The following is an 8,586-nucleotide window of genomic DNA, read 5'->3' as shown; positions in this document are numbered from 1 at the left end:
AGGGATCAAGCCATTCGTAGTTCACTATCACAAAATCAAACTTTTATTCCACTAAGTTCAAGCAGAAAAGCATAGTATTCCTTAATCATTCAATATAACCTGACAACATGTAATTCCTGGACTTAGCTACATAATCAATCCTCATGAAAACATGATATCTCTCCTATCCAACATATAAATCATTATGTCTCATCATGATATCACAATTCACAACGCACATCATATTTAAGAGCCGACTAACACAAAACCATCCTTTAGCCACATTAATTAATTAATTTGATCAAAGTAAAACAATCATTCTCATATTTTCTAAATTCATACCTTATGAAATCATAATCGAATCATAGAAATCCCGAAGGAGTCACTTAGACGTCCAACATCTTTTTTAACTCAATTCACAAGACTCTCGAAACCATTGGCACAAATATATATATATATATATAACTAAGGCTAGAGTGACACAGTTAGGCCAAGCCTACTTCTTCAAACAATAGGATTTTAGGCCACTCCACGAAATTCAACAACCTTGGGTTCCGGATCACTCAACGGAACCAAACCAAATATGATCGCCTAAAAATGTACCATGTACAACTAATCATCATCACCTCTAGAATGAGTATGGTCCCCCATCGCGGATATACCAAGCAGGACCATAGGCATAAACTCATCGTGCAGGCAGTGATCACCCATCACGGATATACCAAGCATGATCACCTCCGAATACATATGGTCCCCCATCGCGGATATACCAAACAGGACCATCCATGAACCACTACTACGTGGTGCAATCTCATCATCACACATTATACATAATTATACGTATACATGCTATCGATTCCACATATCAACCAGCATCTAGTCAGATGGAGCACAACACAAGGAATTCCCTTAATTACTTTTTCTACTAAAAAGCTAATAAAGTACCTAACTCATCTCCTGACTTCCATCTCCACCTCATGCTAGGTAATAGCACCAAGTTCAAATAGGTATTCAGTTGGTAAACATATCCAAATAATTATCAAACAATATTTAGATCCCATAATTGTCATAACATTCATCATAATTATCATTCACATTATTAAAAAGTTAATTAAACACATATATATCACAAAAAACATCATTACACAAGCCAAATCATAGTTAATTAGCATAGGTCTATGGCTAAATATATAAAGTTCACAATTCAATAGAAATCATAATTATAAGACCAATTCATATTCACAAATGATACCAATATAAGAAATCAAGGTAATAACCATATCACATATGTTAAAGTTTGGTGACGATCCAACGGTCGGATTGTCGATTCACACTTTTACCAATTAACGTATCGTAGAGAATTTAGGTTCCAAACTTCCAACCATCAACCTATGTCATACAATTACCAAAATTGATCTTAAGGCATCTAATTTAGCCTAAAAGTGACATCGACGGCCCCCTGGCCATGCGCCGCCGCACGCGCCGCCGTGTGTGGTGGTCGGCCGTCCCGACTCGTCGGAAAAATCCAATTATTTCCAAAAATTACCAAAATTTACAAGAATGAAGATCTCAATGAGTAGAGTAAACTTTATACCTGCGGTCAAGGCCAATTTGGCCGGAAAACACCCCAAACTGGCCACGAACCGCCGAAAACCCTAAGGTGGGTGTTCTTCAATTCGACTTCCTCGGTGTTCCAACGCCCCTACAACCTGTTGGGTCTTGTTCCTGGGTCCAAGGGGAGTTGACTAAGGTTGGTGGTGGGTGGTGTAACTTGTCGGAACGGCGGAATGGTCGTCGAGCACCTTTGGTGCTCTGGTGAAGTTCTACACGAAATTAGACCCTAAACTTTTCGAAATGGAAGATAGAAAGTTGTTGAGAGTTTTGTAGGTGTTGGATGGTGGTGATTCAACGGGAAAAATGGCGAAATCGCCGAAATTAAGTCGGGTACAAAACGGGTTACGGGAATGGAGGGGGAAATTCCATTCCTCCCTTTGTTTGATTCGATCCCTCTTTTCATACCTGGTAGGGCCCCCAAATTCCCACAAAGTGGGAGTTTATTAATTCCTAAAATCTATAGTATCACCACTTCAAACGTCCATAACTATACCGTTGTAACCCGGACTCGCAAACGGCTTTCGTCTATGCTCACGTGGCTTCGAGACCTATTCAAAAACGTTACTTATGACCTCAAAAGGTCAATGAGTAAAAAAAAAAATTTCCACACTTCACTCTTCGTAACTAGTTTAATTGAAATTTAAATTCAAATAAATTAATATAAATTCTTGAAAATAATATAAAATCTCAATAATACAAATACGTAGATTATAACAGTGAAATCCAGGAACGGGATTTCACATTAAACACACATGCCAAGCACATATCTTAACCTTCCCCGGCACACATGTATCCCATAACTTTTTCCAAAACTTATCACACACTCTACCAAAAGATGATGCCGATGCTAATGCATTTCCTTCACTGGACACATTAAAGGCCCATACTACATGATAAGCACTTCTCACTGTGAACTTGCCATTCCGTTCATAGTGCCATATGCGCTGATCCTTCACGTTCCTCAAACTAAGAGGGATGCTACGAATTAACTCCATTTCCTCGGAAGAAAACAACTTATCCAATAATTGAACATCCCAGAGGTTTGACCCATTCCAAAATAGGGCATCCATTATAGCTTCAATACTCCAATGCTCTGGATGAAGGGACAAAATCTAAAAGTAGTGGTCTCTCGGCACCCAACTATCTTGCCAAATGTGCATGCTCCTCCCATTACCCACCTTCCACTATGCTCCCTTCTAAATCACCCCTCCCCTACGAGGTTGCAATACTTTTCCACACATAGGAGCTGTTGGCGTTAACTCGAGCTTCCAAAAAATCCGTCGTAGGAAAATATCGAGTCTTAAATACTCGAAAAACCAACGACTCAGGTTGATGCATGAAACGCCAAGCTTGCTTTGCTAACAAAGCCAAATTAAATGTATAGAGGTCCCTAAACCCAAGTCCTCCTTCACTCTTCGGTTTAGTCAAACAACGCCAATTAAGCCAATGTACTTTCTATTTGCTCGAATCCCCACTCTACCAAAATTTTGCTATCATCATATTCAACTCCTTGCAAAAGGATTTAAGAAGAAGGAAACATTGCATATAATACATTGGCAAAGCTTGGGCAACTATTTTCACTAACAACTCCCGTCATGCACAACTCAGTAAACCTCATCTCCAACTTTGCAATTTTTTTTCCAAAGCCTTTATTTCACATACGCAAAAGTTTCCTTTTTTGACTTCCTAATTAGTACCGGTAAACCCAGATATCTATTATTAAGTTCCACCTTCCTCATGCTAAGACAATCAGCAAGCAATTGCTTATCATCACTGGTGAGGTTAGGACTAAAAGAGACATAACTCTTCTCAAAATTCACAGTCTGCCCAAAAGCCCCCTCATATAATCGCAACACATGCTTAATTTTCCGACACTCACACAGGGTACCACGAGCGAACAGAAAACTATCATCAGTAAAGAACAGATGATGAATACTATGAGCATTACGACATACCTTAATTCCCTGCAACTCCCATTCGCTTTCTGCCTTTGATAGTAACGCCGAGAGACATTCAACACAAATAACAAACAAATAAGGTGAAAGGGGTCCATTTGTTGAATTCCTTTTTTCCAATGCACGTAGCACATTGGCTCCCCATTCAGCTTAAAAGAGTAAGTCACCATTGTAACACCAAGCATAATCATACTAATTCTCTTATTAGAGAACCCCATAAGAGACATCATAGCCTCAAGAAACTTCCACTCCACTCGGTCATATGCTTTACTAGGATCCAATTTCAACGCCATAAGGCCATTGGACCCCGATGATCTATTATGGATATAGTGAGCAACTTCAGCAGCAACCAGATAATTATCAGAGATCAAACGCCCCGGAATAAAAGCACTCTGAGTAGGCGCAATAATACATGGGAGAATAACTTTCAACCGATTCGCGAGAACCTTCGCCACAATCCTGTAAAAGACATTGCATAAACTAATAGGTCTTAACTATGTCAACTTCGTTGCATCCTTTGCCTTGGGGATTAACGTCACGTGAGTAAAATTAATTTTCCTCAAAAAATAACCCGAGAGGACCATGTTTCATATCGTCTTACACATATCCGCACCGACCACGCCCCCCCCCCCCCCCCCCCAAAATGTTTTTGATAAAATCTAGGAGAAATACCATCAGGGCCATGAGCTTTCGTTTGATGCATTTGAAAAACTGCACATTTAATCTATTCATCCGTGAAAGGGCTATAGAGCAAGGAGTTCATCTCCTCCGTTACCGATGGTAAGATGTACCCTAAGATCTTGTCAAGATTATGCACTCCATTAGAAGTAAAAAGCCAAGAGAAATAAGACACCACTATATCCTCCATCCTTCCTCGATCTCCATGCCAAACCCCATGATCATCCACCAAACCGTACAAACAGTTTTTTTTTTTTTTTGCCTCTGATTTGCCTTCTGATGAAAATATTTAGTATTCTGGTCCCCAAGTTTAACCCAATTCTCCTTCAACCATTGTCTCCAAAATTGCTCTTCTCATTCAAGTAATCGATTTAATCTGCCTATAAGTTCCTTTTTTTGCTCAATAGATTCCTTTGTAAAAGGGTGGTTTAAGAGAAATGTTAGCTTATCCTAAAATTTCCTAATCTCTCTCGGTCCTAACCTGGCATTACTACAAGCCCAGTTGGTTAACTGCATTTTTGTCCTTTTAATTTTCTCTATGACCTGGTACATTGGTGAACCATTCACGACATATTCTCACCTATTTCGTACCACTTCAACATACTCCTCATGCATATTCCAAAACTCCTCATAACGAAACTGCTTTCTCCCTTAAACTACCTTACGGCCAGACCAATTCAACACCACCGGTACATGATCGAACATGGATTTCTTCAAATGATACACACTGAACCGAGGAAACATGTCAACCCATTCCTGATTACCCAAAGCCCGATCTAGCCTCACCTTTATTCCACCTAAACCACGCAAAATTATTCCTAGAAAAGACAATATCAATAAACCGACAACTCTACACTGCATTACGAAACCCCTCCATCTATCTATCTTGTTGAACATTACCTTATTCCTGCTCATTAACTTGGAGAAATTCGTTGAAATCTTGTATACATAACCAAGGCTTGGAGTCACTATGGCAAAGAGACTGTAATAGCTGCTAATATTTATATTTATCAGCCGTAGCCAGAAAACCATAGAAAATTGTGAAACGCCAATAATCTAAGTCGTCTGGCACACCCACATCAAAATCAACATGTTCTGAGAATAAGACCGTAAACATAAATTTATTTCCTCTTTCCATAAAATGCACAAACATGTAGAGTTACCTCTACTATCAACTGTAAAACTATGATCAAATTTCAACTTTAAACGTAAATGGTCCATGTGATGAGAATTACTTTTGGTCTCACATAGGAACACTTTAGTGGGATCTTGACTAAAAATTAAGCGTTGAAGCGTATAAACTACACGAGGGTTCCCAAGCCCTCGACAGTTCCAACTTAAACAACTCATTGCTGATGGTAGGCTTGAGCTCTGTTAACCTCCACCGATAAACTGAATAACTCTAAACTGGGCACCACTTTCCTTCGAACACCTGGCCTTGACGCCATATCGTCCTCCTTTCGTACCAATCTTTTACCAAGTTCAGGCAACATTGCATCACCACCCTTATGGACATTGGCCTGCACGCTACTAGATTTCACTCCCCTCTCACCAGCTCGATACTTCCTACGATGTTTCTTCATCCTTCCCTTATGAAGATGCTCAATAATAGGCATTAAGTTAAGTAGGTCAGAGCCCAAGCCTGACACTTCCTATTGCGAACAGCCTTAGCCCACTCCAGTTTGTGCACATTCTATATTGTTCCCCTCACTATCCACTTGCTGGCCCATACCAACCTTATGTCCACCTAGAAGCCCATTAAACTCCTCCCCATGCGCATTAATTCTCTCTCTCTCCCCCCCCCCCAATTAAATTAAAGGATGGAACTGGAGAAATATCCCTACCCACAGTTGGTGGGTCATTCAAATTGACTCTAAATAACGTCAAACCACATCCTTCCTAATTTGTAGGAGTTGACTGTATTAAATAATGGCCAAATTGCCAATCATCACCTCATCAGGACTAACGGCAATATTCAAATCTAGCAGAATAATGGTTTCATTAATGCTATTATCCTTCTGCATATCTCTCTGCCATTCACCCACTGACCATGCCTCTATAGCTACTGGTGCACCTTCTTCCACCGAGTCATTACTAATCAAGCTTTCAACTTCCTCGACATGCACATGGGCTTTCATAGACCACCTATGCAATGACTCAAACCCAAAACGGTTACCTTGGGGGTGACGATAATCATCTCCCAAAATATCATTCTAGAACCAATGGCCATACGACTTCGAAATGCACTGCTTCTCCATATGACCAATAATCCCATATAAGAAACAAGTTATTGGCAATTTCTTATACCGCAAATTGACCCGAACCTCTATTCCCTGAATAGAGAGCAACAGACTTCGACGCAACGGTGCAACAATATTCAATGCAACTCTAATACGTAAAATACTACCAAATAGCTCCCCCTTCCTACTCTAATTGGTTAAGACATGATCTCCAATCTGATTCCCGATAACTTGTCCCATATGGCGAGTCATATACGAAAAAGGTAGTCCCTTGACCTGCACCCAGAACTCTTGAAACACCAGCGTAATACTTGTTGGATGTGCCAGGTTTCCTATCTCCGCCAACACCAGCAAGGCACCATCATATAGCCACGGCTATCCCTTTAGTACCATCATCCTTTCCCGTTGACTATCAAATCCAAAAGAGAATAACCCATCATCTAACTCGACTATCATAGCTCTTGTCTTAGGGCGCCAGAGATTTAACATTTGACGTTTGTGTAAACACGAAAAATTTCCTGAAACAAGAAACAAGAATACTGTGTACAAAATATATTTTTGTGTTTAATGATTTTGGGGTTACAATCTCTTTGTAATTTGATTCTCTGATTCTATCTTCGTAGGGTGTAGGTTTGTGGATGAGCTGTTGATCCAAAGGGCCGTCGGGGCTTGATCTAAGGATGAACAGTTGATGAATGGATCTTCAAGGGGCGTTGGGCTTGATCTTGAAGAATGGGTGTATGAGTTTGTTGAGGTTGTTGATCCAAAGGGCCGTTGGGGCTTGATCTTAGGATGAACGGATGATGAACACTTTCTTCAAGGGGCCGTCGGGGCTTGATCTTGAGTCGGTGGAAGTTCTTCAAGGGCCGTTGGGGCTTGACCTTGAAGGAGGATTTGACGAAGAACGAAGAGTGTTTTCTTGATCCTTCGGGATTTGCTTGAGAGCTTTAGAGTTTCAAGGCTTCAAGGTTTTGGTGTGATGTAAATTCCCTTCTTTTTTTCTTTTTTTTTTTCCTCCAAAATGAATGCCTTGGCTTCCTATTTATAGAATTCCAAAACTTGATTTTTGGATTTAAATAATCAGATGAAATAAATCATTTCTGCCAGGTATTGACACGTGTCCTATTTGATGACTTTTCCAATTTATTTCGATTTTTCGTTGAGTCACACACTACATGTAAAATTTATGTGACACGTGAGCGTTGAAATTTTAATTATTGGTCAACATTCATTTCACTGAAATTTCGATGTCTACAAATGCCCCCACTTCAAGGCGCGTCGTAGACATGTGCTTGTCACGTGTAGAAGATGTGTTTTGAAGTCCCTTAATGTAGATGTCAACCCAAGGGCCGTCGGGGCTTGATCTTGAATTGGGCTGGAAATTTCTTCAAGGGCCATCGAGGCTTGATCTTGAGTTCGACTGGAATATTTTCTGGTTTCCTCCAATCGTTGATTTTCCACAGGCTTAATCTTGAACTGGGCTGGAGGATTCTTTTGGTTTCCTCCAATCGTTGATTTTCCTTTGTGCTACTCTTGAACTGGGCAGCAGGATTCTTTTGGTCTCCTCTGAAGGTCTGAGCTTACTCCTTTTTTTTGTTTCTTTGTTCAATCTCTCCAATTCGTATTGAAGAGGGTTAGAGGATAGCTCAGCATATGCAGTTGTTGCTTGTCTCCACATGCTTCAATGTATCATTTTCACTTGCCTTACTTGCTCCCCTTTGCAGAAGTGGTCCCTTCTCTGGAAGTGTATCAACCGTTGAAGATGACTACTCGAGAGCAACGCTAGGTAAGCAACCAGGGAATAGATTCGAGGCAGTCAGTTCCAGATCGGAAGACTGACTCCAAGTGCCGGCTGATTGCTTCTTTCACTTTGCCATGCGAGTAAGAACAAGGACAAAGGAAAAGACAGGGAAAAAGCATGATATGAGATACCTTTGCTTTCGAGGAAGCAGCGAATGAATCAGCATATATATTTGTTGTGCTTGTCTCCACATGCTTCGATGTATCATTTTCACTTGCCTTACTTGCTCCCTTTGCAGAAGTGGTATTTCCTTATGCAGGTTTAGCATATTCTCTTGTAGTATTTGTCCTCTGATGCAGGAGTGGAATGCAAACCTTGC

This window comes from Pyrus communis, chromosome 11 (assembly GCF_963583255.1).
Source record: "Pyrus communis chromosome 11, drPyrComm1.1, whole genome shotgun sequence".
Taxonomy (NCBI): domain Eukaryota; kingdom Viridiplantae; phylum Streptophyta; class Magnoliopsida; order Rosales; family Rosaceae; genus Pyrus; species Pyrus communis.
The sequence above is the reverse complement of the archived record's forward strand: the minus strand, read 5'-3'. Positions refer to the sequence as shown.